The following is a 19,301-nucleotide window of genomic DNA, read 5'->3' as shown; positions in this document are numbered from 1 at the left end:
ATATTCAACAAAATATTAGCACCAAATCCAATAACACATTGTAAAAAAACCATTCACCACAATCAAGGGGGATGTATTCCTAGGTTGCCAGGTTGGTTCAATACTTGCAAATCAATGAATCTGCAAGTGTGATACATCATCTCAACAAGAGAAAGGATTGAAGCCATTTGATTATTTTAATAGATGCAGAAAAAGCCTTTGACAAAGCACAACATCCATTTATGATAAAAACCATCTGCAAAGGCAGATTTAGAAAGTACATACCTCAACATAATAAAGGCCATATATGAAACACCCACAGCTAACATCATACACAATGGTGAAAAACTGAGAACTTTACCCCTCAGATCAGGAACAATACAATGATGTCCACTTTCAACATTTTTTAAAAGATTTTATTTATTTATTCATGAAAGACACACACACACACAGAGAAGCAGAGACACAGACAGAGGGAGAAGCAGGCTCCATGCAGGGAGCCCAATGCGGTACTCCATCCCAGGACTCCAGGAGCATGCCCTGAGCTGAAGGTAGACACTCAACCACTTAGCCACCCAGGCATCCCTATTCTCACCATTTTTATTCAATAAAGTACTGGAAGTCCTAGCGATAGCAATTAAGCCAGAAAAAGACACAAAGGGCATCCGAATTGGTAAGAAAGAAGTAAACATTCACTATTTGCAGATAACATGATATTCAGAGAAAACCCTAAAGACTGCACCAAAAATATACTAGAACTGATTAATGAATTCCATAATGTCACAGGATACAAAATCAATTTGCAGAAATCTGTTGCTTTTCTATACACTAATAATGAAGTAGCAGCAAGAGAAAGGAAGAAAAAATCCCACTTACAACTGAACCAAAAATAATAAAATAACTAGAAATAAACTTAATCAAGAAGGTGAAAAACCTGTACCCTGAAAATATAAAACAGATGAAAGAAATTGAGGACAACAAAAACAAATGGAAAGATATATCATGTACATGGACTAGAAAAACAAATATTTTTAAAATGTTTGTACTACCCAAAGCAATCTATAGTTTGAATGCAATCCCTATCAAAATACCAGTAACATTTTTCATAGAACTAGAACAAAAATCCTAAAATTTGTTTGGAGCTACAAAGGACTCTGAATAGCCAATTGAAAAAGAAGAACAACACTGGAGGTATCAGAATCCCAGATTTCAAGATATGCCACAAAGCTGCAGTAATCAAAACAGTATAGTACTAGCACAAAAACGGACGTTTAGATCTATGAAACAGAATAAAGAGTCTGAAAATAAACCCACACTTACCTGGGCTGTCTCTTTAAAAAGTGGTGTTGGGAAAACTGGACAGCATGCAAAAGAAAAACTGGACCGCTTTCCTAAACCAGACACAAAAATAAATTCAAAATGTATTAAATACCTAAATGGAAGGCTTGAAACTACAAAAATCCAAGAAGAGAGCATAAGCCATAATTTCTCTGACATCAGGCATAGAAACATTTGAAGGAAGAGAAACAAAAACAAACTATTGGGACTACATCAAAATGAAAAGCTTCTGAATAGCAAAGAAAACAATGAACAAAACTTAAACAGCCTATTGAATGAGAGAAGATATTTGCAAATGACATATTTGTAAAGGTTTGTTTCCAAAATAAAGAACTTAGGCTACTCAATGCACAAAGACCCCAAATACCCAATTAAAAAACAGGCAGAAGACTTGAATAGATATTTCTCCAAGAAGACATAGAAATGGCCAGCAGACATAGGAAGAGATGTTCAACATTCTCATCATCAGGGAAATGCAAATCAAAACCACAATGAGATATCACCTCACACTTGTCAGAATGGCTAAAATAAAAAACACAGGAAAAAAAATATTCACAAGGATGTGGAGAAAAAGGAATCCTCATGCAGTGTCGATGGGAAAGCAAACTGGTGCAGCCACTACAGAAAACAGTATGGAGGCTCCTCAAAAAAATTAAAAATAGAATTATCATATGATCCAACAATTCCATTACTGGTTATTTACCCAAAGAATATGAAAATACAAATTTGAAAGGACATATGCACTCCTTTGACTACTGCAGCATTATTTACAATAGCCGAATTATGGAAGTATCTACTGATAGATGAATGGCTAAGGAAGAAATGACATAAACAATGGAATATTACTCAACCATAAAAAGGAATGAAATCTTGCCATTTGCAACAGCATGGATGGAGCCAGTGAGTAAAATGTAAAGTGAAATAAGTCAGTGGAGAAAGACAAATACCTTATTATTTCACTCATATGAGGAATTTACAAAACAAAACAAAAGAATGGAGGAAAAAAAGACAAGCCAGAAAAGTATGGAGAGACCTCCAACTACAGAGTGAAAACGTGGTTACCAGAGGGGAGGTGAGTAGCAGGATGGGTGAAACAGGTGATGGGGATTAAAAGTACACTTATCATGATGAGCACTGAGTAACATATAGAATTGCTGAATCACTATACTGTACACCTGAAACTAATATAACACTGTATATTAACTATACTGGAATTAAAATGTAAAAATATTTCAGTTTAGGTATAATGCAAGATGCTTATTACAAAAGTAACGTTCCATGTTACTCTCTTGCTATCTTCTATGCTATCCTAATGATGCATTTATCACTATTTGTGATATAAATCACACAACAAATGTTACTGTTGTGCTTTAAAGATACAATTTATATTTTAAAGAAATTAGTTAAGAAAAGGTATTTTATATGTGCTTACCATTTATAGTGCTCTTCAGTGCTTCCTGTAGATTTACCTTTCTAACTTCTTTTTTTTTTTTTTTTAGATTGAAGACTGGCCTTTAGCATTTCTCCCTTTTTTTTTAAGATTATTTATTTGAGAGAGAGAGAGATAATATGCATGAGCGGGGTGGAGGGTGCAGAGGGAGAAGGAGAAGTAGACTCCCTGCTGAGCAGGGAGCCCAAATGGGGGCTCCATCTCAGGACCCTGGATCATGAACTAAGTGGAAGGCAGATGCTTAACTGAGTCATCCAGATGTCCTGGGAGCAGGACTTTTGGCCACCACAAGTTCTACTGGCTTTTCTTTCTCTGAAAAAAATTTAACCTTTACTTTAAAAGGTTATTTTTACTGCATATAAACCTATATTTATATTTGCCTTTTTAGTTTTGTTTGTTTTCTGGATGAGTTTTGTTGACTGGTTTTGTTTCTTCTAAACAACTTTAAAGCTATCATTCCATACTTTCTATATGCTTTGTTCACAATGGGAACTCAGCCACCATATTTAACTTTGTTTCTCTGCACATAATGTGACTTCTTTATCTGGATGCCTTTGGAATTTATCATGGATTTTCAGTAGCATTACTATGATGTGCCTTAGTGTGATTTTCTTGCATTACCCTGTTTGGAATTTGCTGAGTATCTTAAATTTGTGGATTAATGTCTCTTATGAAATTTAGAAACCGTCTAACTACCATTTCTTTAAACACATTCTGTCCTGGTTTGTTGTTTCTCTCCTAGGGGGCTCCAAAATCAAAGTGCTTGACATTAGACTGATTGATTGATTTGTTGTGTTTTGCTTTGTTCTCTTGCTTTTCAGCCCGACCTTCTTTGTACTTTTCTCAGCAAAACTGGTAGTGGTGTTGGACTTTAGTAGAGACAATTGTTGGACAAAGCAAACTGTTCTCTCATCTTAACTGTATTCAAGACTATCATCATTCCTGCTTGCTCCTATTTTAAGCAATAGCTTACCTGGCCTCACCCCAGGGGTGTATTTCTTGTATTTTTTTTTTTTTTTTTTTTGCCAGACTTCCTCCTACTGCTTCCTGAACCAGAGCCAGCAGTTTCCCCAGGACTGCTCTGGGGCTCACTACTCACATATAAATTGGTCCTCTTTCTGGGAATCAGTTCATCAAGACTTTTCTTGTATCCACTGCTCTTCATGAGTCTTATGGAAAAGTATGGTTTTCTATTTTACCTAGGTTTCCCTTTGGGTTACTACAGGAGTGAAGGCTGTGCATATCTTTTCATGTCCTAACCAAAAGTGAAATCCCCTGGCACCTGGCTCTAATGAAGTTGTAATCCATGAAGTTTTTCTTTTGTTATCTTTGTTCCTCTAATTGATTCTTTGCTGCGCTATAATTGAGCTGCTGGACATCGTTATGGAACTTTTAAGTCATACTATCTTGGCTCATATTAAACTTGCACTTAACCATTTTTATTTTGATAAAGTGAGTTTACAGCAGCAGAGACCAAGAAACCATGTTTTGATTTACAGTTATAGGGATATTAACCACATTAAAATATTTTTAAAAAGAGAAATACATCTTTCAGAGAAATGTTCTTAATAAAGCCAGAGATTAACTTTTCTTTTACATAACTTAAAAGTAATTAATTTTAATAGCTTATTCACAGGTACTGCCAAGGACTGAACTCTTAATCTTGTTTCCTTTTCCCTTTTTCTTTTTAAAACAATGTCAATATCTATGAATATTCAATCTTCTAGTATATTGTCCAATGTCTATTTTACCTAAGAGATTACTAAGGGCGATGTTACATTCCTGTCTTCAGTATCTGACATTTCTCGGTTTTCTCCAACATAATTACCCTAATAATCTATACACATTTCCTACTATGTAAGCAAATAGCCAAAAAAAAAAACCCCAATAAATATAAGTAGTAATTTTGTGGTCTCTTTCTTTCTCTCCTTCTTCTTAATATCTGTATCATTTATTCCAAATAGGAATCTTTCTTGTTCCTGTTATGAAAATAGCCTTAAAAGCATTCATTAACATTTTCTTTAAGATATATAGCTTTTAACTCTACTCTTATGGGATACTTTTATTTATTATGGTTATGTAAGATTTTCACAACATTTGTAAATTCATACGTAAAATCTGATAACATCAGAAAGCCTTGCTTGTAACCACAGATAGTTTTCCTATTAGGTGAAATCGTTTGGATTTGAAACACCTAACTCTTATGTTATCTTTCTAAATTTTATTTTTAAATAAATTTATCTTTATTTTTTAAATTTATTTATTCATAGAGACAGAGAGAGAGAGAAAGGCAGAGACACATGCAGAGGGAGAAGCAGGCATCATACAGAGAGCCTGACGTGGGAGTCGATCCAGGGTCTCCAGGATCAGGCCCTGGGCTACAGGCGGCGCTAAACCGCTGCGCCACGGGGGCTGCCCTAAATTTATCTTTAAATCAACTTTATTTTTAGGTAAATTAAATTTAAAATTTGATAAATTTTATATTTAAAATGTACTATTGATTTGAATTGTATTAACATTTGGAAATGACCATATGATCTTATCTATCCCCATTAAATTTAATCAGGTTATCAATCAAATTGAATTTTATCAAGTTATTGATTCTCCTAGTAAATACATTCACTATCTTTTTTAAGATCAAATAATTTTTGAATCGTAGGGCAAGGTTTTGAAAGTCAAATCCTATTTTTGGGTAACATATATTTATTTAATCTTCTAGGAGTTTTACCTCCATAAAAGAGATGAAAATATCATTAACTGTATTCTTTTTTGTCCTTGATTATTATCTATGAAACTGTAAATAATGGTAATTAGCTCCAATTTGTAACAGCTCTTTATTAAGTACAGTTTCCCTTAGGCAACTATACTAGTTCATTCCAACTTTGGCCAACTATACTAAAAATATTTCATTCACCTCTACTGTTTTGCTGCTTGGGTATCCCAGTCACAGTTAACAAAATAAAATACTGCTATCAAACCATAAGTAAATTTTGCTTTCTGATGACACTTTCAAGGAGAATAGCAAGAGATGATAGATTTAGAACAAAGAATAAGTTAGAACAGATATCAAATGGGGAAAAAGAGCAGAAAAATCTACCAAACAACCATTTGACTATTTGATCTGTTTAAAGCTCAGAGTCCCCAAACAGCACCCAAATCTGTGCCTGACATCTTCATCTTAATAGTCTGGATTATTTCAAATAATAATGTTATTTTCTCCATAATTCCTTACTCTTGTGCCCTTTATATATCTTAGGGACCCTGTCAGCCACGGAAGACTGGTAGATGAAATAGGTGTTTGTGGAATTAGTTTTCCATTTCAAAATTTAGGATAAAACCAGAACTAGAGGTAGGCAGGAGGGATTAGGATGAGGTCTCTGTCCTCTGTTACCTGGTTTCCAGTAACTGAAATATATATAGGAAAGTTGTTTTATTTTCATGTGAAAGTGTAAAGTGTGTTATCCCACTCTTAGTTAGAAGCTGAAGTCCCCTGTGAATTTTGTATTTTGAAACCAGCCCATATTTACAGTGCATAACCACTTTAAAAGTACAAAAAAGAACTAGCTATTGAATAATTTATATTTAAAATCCCAGACTAGTGAGACTTTTTACAAAGGAATCAGGCTTGATGTTTTATAAATGTAATAGTTTTCACACTGTGTTATAATCATTTCAAATTTATAGTCCCTAAGTAAGGTAGCAGTCCACCAGTAAAGTTTCTGGACAGTTTTCTGGATAGCCTTTGCTACTTTCAATGGCTTCAACTTTTAGCAGAAAGTCTTTCATTTTCAAATGGAATAAATTCCTGTGATGCTTTAAAAATAACAACTGAACACCAAAGTGTGATCAAAGCTTTAGCTTAAATCTGAAAAATAACTTAAAATTATTTTGCACTGCTCTTTGCACACATCATTTTAAGTTTTAACTCTTGTGAATTATGCCTAAGATTTTGACTATGAGATAATGGCAAATTATGCATTTTTAATGAAATATATAAAGTCACATATAAACCAACACAAATGTTGTTAAATTCAACCTTATAGAAAGCTAACTTAGAAGTCCACTCTATATATAGTGAGTAACGATACTGAGCATTACAGTTATGAATGGATAGGAAGGTCATTTTGTCTGGTGATGCAAGTTTAATTCAACTGCCCACCAGAGTCACAGCTCAGGCTTTATACGTGAAGTGTCCTATTAAATAGTAGGAACAACATATATTCAAATTTGTGAAAAGACAGAACAATGCTTATACTATATTTTTAATTTGTAGGCATAGTTCTCAAGCAGAAATTATCTATTGTTAATGGAGATGGAACATAGATAGGTATCATGTTTGTTTACAACCAGATTACTTATTAATCAATTAATTTATATTCTAACATCTTAGCTTTCAGCCTCATGCAATTTGTTGTAAAATGAAGTTCTTGAATTTCTCTCCTCTGCCTCTTTTTTTCAAGGTATTAAATCTCAAAGGTAAATCAAATTAAGTTCTCTATGCTTTTTATTTTTATTTTTTTCTCTATGCTTTTTAACACCCTATTTGCAAACTGTTATCTTCTGATACTGTGTATAAATAATATACTAGAAATAAAAGGAAAAATATTAACAGAATAACAATAGAATTAATTCTCTCAATCTGTAGAAACTAAGACCAATAAATCTACAATGAAGGAATTAAAAATGGTTAGTATCCATTGCTCTATTATCCTCCATCAGTTTCTGCCTTTCTGGGCAGTGTTTACACTAATTTCCACAAGACATTTCCTCAGGCCCAGATTTCTATTCCATTTTTGAAAATTGCAGGCATGACACGGTCCTCAAAGCAGTCCAACACTCTAAACTCCATTGTATAATATACCTAAACTCTCTAGATTTAACGTTTCTTTTCCCCTTCTTTAGCATACAAATGCATAAAAGTAAAAATAATTTTTTTATTTTTTTATTTGTCTATTATGTCTTGGGTTTAGACAGCATAGGTAAAGTCAAATTCGATTTACTTCAATTTTTATGCATTCTCTGTTTTATCCTATTTTTCCAAATGTTTTTATAACTATGACATGAAAAATACAATATTAAGCAAATTTTATATTATGGATAATCCACATATAAATTTTTCTGAAATATAAGAACAAATAATGTGTTGTTTTAGCATGTAATAATTAATTGCCAATGCTTGATTTCTGGTGCATTGGAAGGTTCTGTTGTTTAAAAAAAAATAAAGAAAAGGAAACCTTCTAATCATGGGTTGATTCTTGAAATTTCCACATTTAATTGATATTAGTTATTTTGCTTAAACCGTTGACCCTGCTGAAATGCATGTGTTCTTGAGAGGAGTAAGAAATTCAACTTCTATCATATATTTATGCCTTATTATATATGGTTTATAAATCTTTAACCAGGAGAGTTCAGAATGTGAGAGAGTTGAATAAATAAAAAATAGAATATGGATAGAATATGAAATGCAAGAATTCAAGATGTTCAATGCCACTAATGTATACAATTGCCAATTCTGTATTTTTGCACTCTATATTTACTAATATCCCATATTAAAAAGGATACTTAAATGCAAGTAACCCACATACCCCAAAAGTATTTACAACATTTGATGTTCTATATTTTACTTTTACATTTTATAATTTATAAAATGCTCTCATTTCAGTGGAATAATTAAAGCAATAAAAATATTTTAATTTTTTTATTTTTAATAAAAAATAACCTAAAGCAAAGAATGAAGCTCTAATACCCATGCCAAAATTTGCATAGGGTGGCAAAGGCACTTCAAGTATCAAACCTAATTTCTTTAAAAGAAAATTTAGAAAACATGGATTCGATGGTTTGTCAATTATAGTCAGAAGCAAATCTAAGTTCAGGACAGAGATCTCCTCATTGCCTAATCTCAGTAATTAGTATATGTGGTATCATAAAAATCCTCCCACTCACTTCCCTCTAACACAGCCTCCCATCTATCCATATCTTTGTCCTGTGTTCTACATGTGCTGTCAATGGAAATGTCAATAAAGTATTACTAATGTATGTAATCATAACTGAAGTTGTCAAATAATTCTTAAGGAATCATTCTCCTAAATAATACTTGTATTTTTAATGACATTAGTTAAAGTCAAATATCTGAGCACAAAATATTGCAGTGAGAGGAGACACTGGTACTAAGGAACCTACTCTATGGCTTCCATCTTCTACCAAACCACTCACTTGCACTACTCTTGGAAGTATTTTTCCGAGTTAAGCTTCTAATCACAGACTTACCCAACATGTTTCACACTGGCACTAGAAGAATGAAGGGGGTGGGTTTGATGGGATCTATAGATAAGTGAGAGTAAAAATAAATATAGCCTTTGCTGAATGCTTATAAAACCTTGATATAATAACCAAATATAAATCAGATTTTGAACAATACAGGAGAACTATTATATATGCCTAATATAATCTCAAAAAAATTTATAGGAAGCGTCAAGGAGGAAGGAACAAAATCTGGGCCAGGTAATCAAGGCATGAAAAACTGTATGTCACTACTGATATATAATAAAGTAGACAGACATGAACCTACTGGAAAAAATTTAGTGAGAGCTTAGGTCAAAATAAAAGGAGTATCATCAATCTCAAGTTTGAGAACTCAAATGAGGGACAGCCTCCAAATGTATCTACAGTATAAGGTCATAAGAAGAAAACCATACAACATCATAGGCATGAATAAACTGCGGCAATGGAATGAAAAATAGACCCAAGAAAGCCAGGAATATTGTCTGAGGTCTGTCACAAACAGGAGTCCCAAGTGGGGTCAAGCTGAAAGGGAACACGTTCCATGCACAAGGCATAAAGTAGGTAATAGACTATCAAGCTTGATTTCAGATGCATGGGAAAGCCCTACTATATAAAACAAAAAAAACCTCCTTTAACCATTGACTCTCTCTGTTTTTTAATATTTAACACCTCAAGCATTTGGCCTAAAGTTTTGATCCTATAAAGAAAAGAAATCTGTTGTCAATTCTTCTCACCTCAGCAAGACAACATTAGGATTTATGATGAATCTCCTCCAGTTTTCATAAGCCTGGAACTTATAGGATTAGTGAATCACACTGTGGTTTACATGCTGGTAGTTTCAACATAACTTTCTTTATATATTTTTTTGGGGGTACTGTATACATGCTCCCATCATTCTGAAAGTAAGAGTGAACTAATAATTATGTGTATTCCTGTCTTCCTCATCTAATATTCTCATTTAAAATCCTTAAAGGAAGGCCTTGTAACTTTTATTAATTCTTTATCCTCAAAACTTAGTATGGAACCTAATAGATGGTAGACATTCAGTATTAGCTGATCTGAAAGTTTACTAGAGGTAATTTTGTTCAAGAAAAGAAGTAATTTTCAGCTTGTAAGTTATATATGAATTCATCTGATTGGCACACAGTCTGAGAAATGTTTTTTTTTCTTTTAATTTAGGTAAGCTTCCCTCATTGAATTGGTTGCCATATTTTAAATTTCACCATTCTCACTACAGAATTAGTTGGTGTTAAGAATCCAAATTATGTTTCTACTTCTGTCTGACCTATCCTTTTGTCATTGGATGTCACTTCTTTTTTCCTAGATCTAAATTCCAGATAATACTATTGATTCTTTGTGTGTAATGTAGAGTGATGTCCTTTATTCATTTTCAGGAGGACATGCTGTTTGAAATACTTTTCTAGTAAAGTAATATTTTCTGATGCAATATTGAATGAGCTACCATAAATCCTTCCTCAAATATTGTTGTATAAACATATACATGAACTTAAAAATACACACAGACTCTTACCTGTTCATCTTTCGAACCAATAGTTTCTATTTGGTCATGGTTCCAGGAACAATTTGTTATTACTGGAGTAGAGTGAAGCTAAATGTTTTGCGTCTTTGTTCATTTCAGAAAAATGATTGAAGCAAATAATTTCACACAAAAAAATCATTTATAGGGATGCCTGTGTGACTCAGTGGTTGAGCATCTGCCTTTGGCTCAGGGGGTGATCCTGGGGCCTGGGGATCAAGTCCTACATCAGGCTCCCTGTGAGGAGCCTATTTTTCTCCTTCTGCCTGTGTCTCTGCTTCTCTCTCGTGAATAAATAAATAAAATCTTAAAAAAATCATTTATAAAGGTGTCCAAAGGTTTTGAATAATTATAACATTCTATTAAGACACCAAAACTCTGCCAAGGAATTGTTAGATTCATGAAACAGTTTCTTCAACATTCATAAATATTTCTCTTTCTGTCACTGCATAATAATAAGATATTTTGATGTGGGAAGACTTAGATGAAGTAAAAAATGGCATGGTTGATCTTATTTCAATCAGCCTATACTCGAGCTTTTTTTAAAGGTCCCTTTTATCTGAATAATACATTTCCCCTTCTTTGGAATAATTATTAGTAGTTAGAAACTAACTCTATTCCTACCTGTACAGACCACCTCCTTAGATCCTTGGATGCTCTCAGTTTCTTCTGAATAAACAGCCAACTCCATTACCCTGCCACCTGCCACAGCCAATTGAAGTAGGTGGACAGTCAACCAAAACAGGGTCAATGGGAATTTATCTCCAAGGACTGCAGAGTTGCTACCTAGAGAGATTAGAGATGTAGTCTCTGCTTTGAAAGAGTCTAATGTGGCTGTCACTGGGCTGACATGAGCAACTTGAACAAAGAAATTTGATGTGCCAGGAGAAAGATGAAAGAAGCTGAACCTACAAGGAGAAGTAGAGATAAGAGAAAAATGTGAACCCAGAAAGAGAGACAGAGAGCAAGAAACAGATAATAACTTTCTTAATGTCTAATTATCTTATAGTTCTTGGTTTTTATTCCCATGACTAAATCCTATCTGCCCTTAACTAGAAATTAGGAAAGTTTTCTAATTACAAATGTTTTTTCTTCACCAGCATGGAATTCAAGCTAATGTTTGCACTTCCAAACTAGGCCTATAGAGGTCTCATAGCAGGTAGTCCAAACAAAACAAAACAAAACAAAACAAAACAAAACACCACCACCACCACCACCAACAACAAAAACGGTTATTTATTAAAGTACATACAAAGACAGTTTGTTTGGATACTTTGATTCCAAGAAATCAAACAGATAATCTAGAACTCACATACCTGACGTAATCATCACTGAGAGAGTCCTTGATATGGGATAAGCATTGGGCTGATGATTTTACATTATCTCATTTTATCCTCCAACAAACCTAGGAGTTATGTGCTATTTCTGGCATTTCACAGATGATGAAACTGAAACTTTAACTTTCCTAAGGTCACAGAGACATTAAGTGGTGAAGCCAGAATATAAATTCAGGTCTCTGACTCTGAATCTGTGTTCCTTTTATATATAATCCATGTAAACTTGGTCAGCTTTGTTTCTATGTATCTAGTTTATAACTAGATTATTCTTTAAGTATAATCGCAGATTAAAACACTAAGCTAAAGACTACTAAAAATGGCTTAGAAGATCTGTAATTATATTTTTCGTTACTTACTGTGTCAAATTAATTAAGTGAATGAATTAGAAAACTAAAGGACATGAAATCAGAGGTAGCTAATTACGACCAAAAGAAGACTAAAATAACCTAAATGCAATTAATCTAATATAGGAATTTATTTTGATTGTGCCTTTTAGGAAGCAAAATGATACCTTTTTGCTGTCTTTAATTCCAACATTATTACCTTTTATGAAGATAAAGTTAGTATTTTTTTATTGAAAAAATTATGTACTTAGTATTCTCTAAACATGTTAAACAGGAATGAATAAATAAATACCCTTATGACAAGCATCTGAAAAAGATGATTCATAGAAATGAATTAATCTTACAGCATTGCTATAAAAACTACACTCCAAGTAGCTACTACACATATTGAGTAGATATTTCTTATTAATTTAAAATAGATTTATCTCTCTGTGACCAAAATATTCATTAAAAATTATAAGACCTACATTTTTATAATTTCAATTCAATAATTTTTGAATTGAATAATTCAATAATTCAATGGAAGAAAAATCTTCCCATTAAGGACAGGTACCAAGCCACCTGCTAGCATGACTCATTCTGACCCACTAACCCCAGAAGATATAAGTGCTAAGCTGACAATGTAAGATCTGGTTATATAAACAGGATTATAAAGACCAAATTGAGACACCAAAAAACTATATAATAGGAGCACAGAAAGGGAATGAAGGGGAGACAAATGCCATCATAGCTGGCCTACAAACCAAAATTCCAACACCAGTGAGGAAAAAATGATAATAGCAATTGATTAAAAAATCAAAATTCATGAGATTGTCATTTCAGATATGGTACAAAATAATGTATCTAAGATGACCTTAAAATAAGTATGTTGTAGATTCTCAAAGGCATATGAGAAAGGTAATCATGAAAGAAAGAGTAGCACAATATGAAAAACAACCAGTTCCAAATACCCGGTATTTAACATGTAATTAATGAAATTTAGAATTTAACAGATTCTTTAGGTTGAAAAGGAACACAGGATTATTTTCTTTTTATCTTAAAGAAATGCACAGCAAACATAGAAGAGCTAGTAAGATAAAGAGTGAAAACACACAAAAAAAAGGAGTTCAGAAATAGATGTCAAATGACAGACTTAATGAGGGGATCTAATTTATCTTTAATAGGAATGCATGAGAAAGACATTCAGGAAGCACTGGAGAAACAATACCCAAAGAGGTAAGGCTGAAAATATTCTAGTACAATTGGAAGACATGAATCTTCAGTTGGAAAGCGCACTTGGGAGAACAAGCAAAATAAACAAGAACCACTATATCAATGCATTGTAGTGATATAATGGTAATAGTACAGTAATAAATAATATTAACGATAAACAGTACATGAATAAGTAATGAAAAAGAATTTCACATTTAGAAATATATAGGAAGGGAGGCTCCCTTCTCCCTAGGAGACCCAATAAATTAAAACGTTCAATATGTTCATTTTTAAAATAAAGTCTTAAGTAAGATATTCAGAACTCCTAATAGTAAGCATCAAATAATAAGGGTTTTTTTTTCTTCCTTTCTTTCCCTTTTATTGTTTTGTTTTTCTACTGGACCTCAGTTTGAAAGGATTTTTAATTACACTTTTAAATTAAAAAGCACAGTGTCATCATATATCATTATCTGTCCTCTTTCTTCTTATATTTTTGCCTTTCTTTCATGATCTCTATTCTTACTCCCCTCATCCCATTGCTAATGTGCTCGATCTTTGTCCTTAAATATGACTTCATACAGGTTCACAGCTAGAAAGAAATTTTGCCTCAGATGAATCAATCATACCTTGAGCCTCACTCATATCTGATTTTTTTATGAGACTTTGGACTCTGACTTTAGAACTGATGCTGGAAAGAGTTAAGACTTTAGGGGCTGCTGGAATGGCATGCATATATTTCGTATAGGAGAACAACATGAATGTTGTATAGCCAGAAGTGGAATGGTATTAAATTATGTCCCTCCAGATTCATATGTTGAAGTCCTACCGCCCAATGTGATGGCACCTGGAGATAATGAGATCATGAAAGTGAGACCCTCAAGACTGAATTAGTAATCTTGTAGGAGGAGGCACCAGAGAGTATGCTTCCTCTTCACCATGTGAGAATGTGAGAATACACTGAAAACCCTTCTGCAAGCCAGGAAGAGAGAGCCCTTACCAGAAAAATGAATCTTGATCTTGGACTTACCAACCTCCAGAAATGTGAAAAATAAATCTCCATTGTTTAAGGCACCCAGGCTTTGGTATTCTGTTTTGACAACCAGAGCTGATTAATACAAATATTTTTTCCAAGTTTCTTTGTATTTTTTATTTATGATAACTTTTGTTTTTCATTTTTCTTTCCTGCCTTGCACTTGACAGATCCAATTTCTTTTGATGCTTTTAGATTCATTCATTCTTCAATTTTTTTTTTTTTTTTTTGGTCTGGTCACTACCTTACCCTTTATTATTTTTTCTTTCTTTTTCTTTTTCTTTTTTTTTTAATTTAACAATACTTCTATCTTCCTGAAAGACATGGCAGATATTTAATACATCCTATCCTTCCTGGGGTCCCTAAGGCCTTCCATGGCTTTCTCCCCCAGCAAGTTCTTTTCTTCACAAGACTTAAAAAAAAAAAAAAAATGCATTCCAATCTAATAAAGAAAAAAAATAAACTTTAATTTTTAAAGAAGATATAAAATGTTTTTTGATCTTAGGATAGGGAAAAATATTCTTAAAACAGATCCTCTGCAAAAAAAAAAAAAAAAAATGCGAGTAATGCTAACTTTTTGCGTTGTGCCAAACAGGCAAAGAACAAATAGGTCAAGTACCAAACGACTGGCTTCTTTTTCTATTTTGAAATGTAGATTCCTAGTCCTGAAAACTTCAAATGAAGTTTTACTCAGGGAGAAATCACGTCTTATTTTGGCAAATTTCTGAACCATTTGGCCCTTAAGATTTGTAGACTAATGAGCAAGTTTTGAACTCCATCTAAAGGTCATTCATACTCCCTGGGGCTCAGACTCTGGCAGCAGTTACACCTAAGCAGCGAGGCAAATAAGCTTGAAACTCCCCCCCGCCCCCGTTTCCAGCCTCCTTCCTGTCCTCGGGCATACACAGGGTTTTGCAGCGCGCAATTTGCAGGGAATTAAAAGTCGGTCTGGGAGCTTCCAAGCTGGTCAACACGTGGAGCCTGGGGCCGAGCTGTGCGCCTGCAGAGCGCGCGGGAGCTCTCCTCCCGTTCTCTTGCGCTGGTGCTTTGTAACTCTTCCTCTGGTTGTGCATTCTCAAACGGCTCAAAAGCTCACCTTTCCAGAGAAGCTCCTCTTTCTGGAAGTTGCGCGGCCTCCTCGCCTCTAGCGGAGCAGTGAACCCAAAGAAGGAGGCTCGAGATCGCAGGAGCCACCGCGGTGCCCAGACCAAGCCCCAAGCGGGAACTACAATTCCCAGCGGCCCCTGCAGAGGGCGCCAGCCTGCGCCGAGCTGGGGCTCAACCTCGGTCGTGCTATTCCCGCCAATCACGTGGCGGGCGTGGAGACCTGCTTTATGCGCAGACGCAGGCGCAGGCGCAGACGCAGACGTCTGAGCACCTGCGCCGCTGCAGGTAGGTGCTTCAGCCTTCTTACCTGGCGTTCTTTCCCTCCGCCAAGTACGGTCGCTGGGGTAAAAGATTGCTTTCGCACGGGGGTTTTCGTTCACGCTAGAAGATGACATTTAGGTTTGCTACCAGTTCCCCGACACCCAAAGTGATGTGGCAAAGGGGATGCAGGAGGGCGCGGCAAACTCCGCGGACCGGAATACAGGGAAGGCGAGAGCGTCCGGGCTCGGGAAGACTCGTGTTTGGCGCTGACGTCACAGCCCAGGACGGTGCGCTGGACGCTCTGGTTCTGGAGACGTACGTTCTAAGTCCTGGACCTTCCTGAAGACGGCCACGTGCGTCATCGACTGAGCATCGAAGGAGGACTTTGGGTTCAGGCATCGTCCCTGGGCGTGTTCTGGAAGCAGAAGTGCTCCTCGTTGTGTCTGTGATCCGTCCGTCGGAAGGTTTCCCACCGCAGGACGCCCTGGGATGCTCGACCCTTGAGCCTTGCAAAGGGCGGTGAAGACGTTGGAAGCGGGGTTCACCTGAGTGAAAGAATTCACCTTCGGTCAGAAAAATCTACACACGTAATTCTAAAATACTTTGAAAAATGTGCCTTGGTTGGTCAATGTATTCTCGAAAATAAAGGTGGGGTAAGATTTTATCACTTGCCTCAGAGACCGTTCATGAAGAGCTTCAACAAATCTTCCGAAATCATCGCCGTTCGTTTCAGCGTTGGGAGCATTGCAAGACAGTAACCAGCAGATGTCAGAATAACATTAAAAAACGACAAATGTGAACCCCGGTTTGAGTGGGAGATCGGGCTCCTACACTGCTTTCCATGGCCGGATGCCAGTGTTAGTAAAGGAATCTGTGATTTACCGAAGAGCTCTGTTAATATTCATACTAAAACAGGTTGCATTTCTGTGCCTGTTGGTTTACAGGAAGTAGATCAGTTTGATCCATTTGCTGCTCTAAAAATCTCCCATCTGTCCGAAGAGCTCTGTTAATATTCATACTAAAACAGGTTGCATTTCTGTGCCTGTTGATTTACAGGAAGTAGATCAGTTTGATCCATTTGCTGCTCTAAAAATCTCCGATCTGTCATGCATTGGATAACATTTCCACTGAAGAAGAAGGAAGGAGAATGAAGCTGAATCTGATATCAAAGATAAAATCAGAGGTTATGACCTTTCTAGCTCCCTAAGTGGAAGTTTTCAGTTTCTTGAAAATCTGGGCAAGTCCTGAAAAGGTTAAGTCCTAAAGAAGGATAATTTACAAAAAGACAGGCAGTCTGGGTGGCTCAGCCATTTAGCGCCGCCTTCAGTCCAGGGTGTGACCCTGAAGACCTGGGATTGAGTCCCACGTCGGGCGCCCTGCATGGAGCCTGCTTCTCCCTCTGCCTGTGTCTCTGCCTCTCTCTGTGTGTCTCTCATGAATAAAAAAATAAAATATTTTTTAAAAAACTTACAAAGAGACTTCTAAAGATAACAGTTTCCCCCAAACCAATGTGGGTATCTTCAATCTAAAATCAAATACATCAATCTAAATCGAATATTTCAAAAGCCATTTGATAAATATGGCAGGACCATGTATACAACTCAATGCTCAAAGAAAAATTTCCTTTTTTTGAGAAATAATTATGTTGAAAATACTCCTGAGACAACCAAAGGAGAGTGTCAAGATTCCTGGAAGGAGCAATAATGGAACAGATAAGTGGATTGCAGATAAATTTGTAAAATTTCATATTTTACAGTGATAACTCTACGATTTCTGAAATGAACACTCAACTCTACCAGTTGCTATAGGTAGAGATAAGTGAGCAGTAATATGCCTGAGATTTTAATCTAACCCCAACGGATACCTTCATATTTCTGGAACGAATATTCTAGGTGAATGAGGACTTTGTCCTTAGGTCTTTGACAATTATACCTAAAGTGTGTATACAGTTACTTCCTAATTTTGCTTAACTAATATATTTATTAGTCAGGCTACACTTCTAAAAATCATTTTAAACTGGGCATCTAAATTTAGGAAAACTTCAAAAGATATGAGTTACTATATTAAAATATTAGAACTTACTAGACTGTCTTTTACAACTATTGCAATTGTAGCTCCCAACTTCTTCCCTCAGAAACAACTGGATTGATCCCTTTAAAGAAACAGCTTAGAAAAAAGTAGCTAACTTCACCAACATAAAACTGTTGTGTTTGTCAAAACACTTGGACTTTCTATATCTAGGTACTTTAATTTTAAAGGTTTTGTTTCTTTCATGTTTGATTTTGTGCAATAGATTTTTTTTTTGAAGAGTTTATTCATTCATGAAAGAGAGAGAGAGAGCGCAGAGACACAGGCAGAGGGAGAAGCAGGCTCCATGCAGGGAGCCTGATGTGGACTCGATCCTAGGACTCCAGGATCATGCCCTGGGCTGAAGGCGGCGCTAACCACTGAGAAACCAGAGCCACCCTGTACGATAGATTTTGAAGTAACCAATCTCTTTTGCCTGGTTTTATAGCCAGTCTAAACAAAACAAATGTTCTGTTTTACATTCTTTTTTTCTGAGAAACATTGAGAAGCAAACTATTGGGCTAGTGCTTTCCATGACTTAAGAAAATTGCCCTTCCTTTGCATTTCCTTTAACATTGTTTTCTCTATAGTTACACAGTCTTTTTTTTTTTCTTTTATCTTTTGGTTACATAGAACAAACTAATGCAGGCAACACACTAAAATGCCCTGGATTTCTTTCTCTGCCATTTTTTTAGAGAAGTATTATAATTGTTAAAAAAAAATACCACTTAAAATTTTGTTTAAATTCAATTTGCCAACATATATAGTATAACACCCAGGGCTCATCTCATCACATGCCCCCCTTAATGACCATCACCCAGTTACCCTATCCCCCCCGACCTACCCTTCTGCAACCGTTTGTTGTTTCCCAGAGTTAGGAGTCTCTCATAGTTTGTCTTTCTCTCTAATTTTTCCCCACTTGGTTTCCCTCCTTTCTCTTATGGTCCCTTTCAGTATTTCTTACATTCCACATATGAGTGAAACCATATGATCATTGTCTTTCTCCTACTGACTTATTTGACTCAGCACAATACCCTCCACTTCTGTCCACATCGATGTAAATGGTAGGTATTCATCCTTTCTGATGGCTGAGGAATATTCCATCTATATATAGACCACATCTTTATCCAGTCATCTGTTGAAGGACATCGTGGCTCCTTCCACAGTTTGGCGATCGTGGACATTGCTGCTCTGATCATTGGGGTGCAGGTGTCCTGTCATTTGTCCTATCTGTATCTTTGGGGTAAATACCCAGTAATGCAATTTCTGGCTTCATAGGGTAGCTCTATTTTTAGCTTCTTGAGGAATCTCCACACCGTTTTCCAGATTGGCTGCACCAGCTTGCAGTCCCACCAACAGCACAAGAGGGTTCCCCCCT

General features: G+C 35.6%; 1 pseudogene; it reads left to right on the top strand.

Annotated features, from left to right (window-relative positions):
• Window positions 1-16,025: 16,025 nt before the first annotated feature.
• Window positions 16,026-17,140, top strand: LOC119877906 (annotated as a pseudogene).
• The last annotated feature ends 2,161 nt before the right edge of the window (window positions 17,141-19,301 follow it).

This window comes from Canis lupus, chromosome 36, assembly GCF_011100685.1.
Source record: "Canis lupus familiaris isolate Mischka breed German Shepherd chromosome 36, alternate assembly UU_Cfam_GSD_1.0, whole genome shotgun sequence".
Lineage (NCBI taxonomy): Eukaryota > Metazoa > Chordata > Mammalia > Carnivora > Canidae > Canis > Canis lupus.
This window is presented reverse-complemented; position numbering and strand designations above follow the sequence as displayed.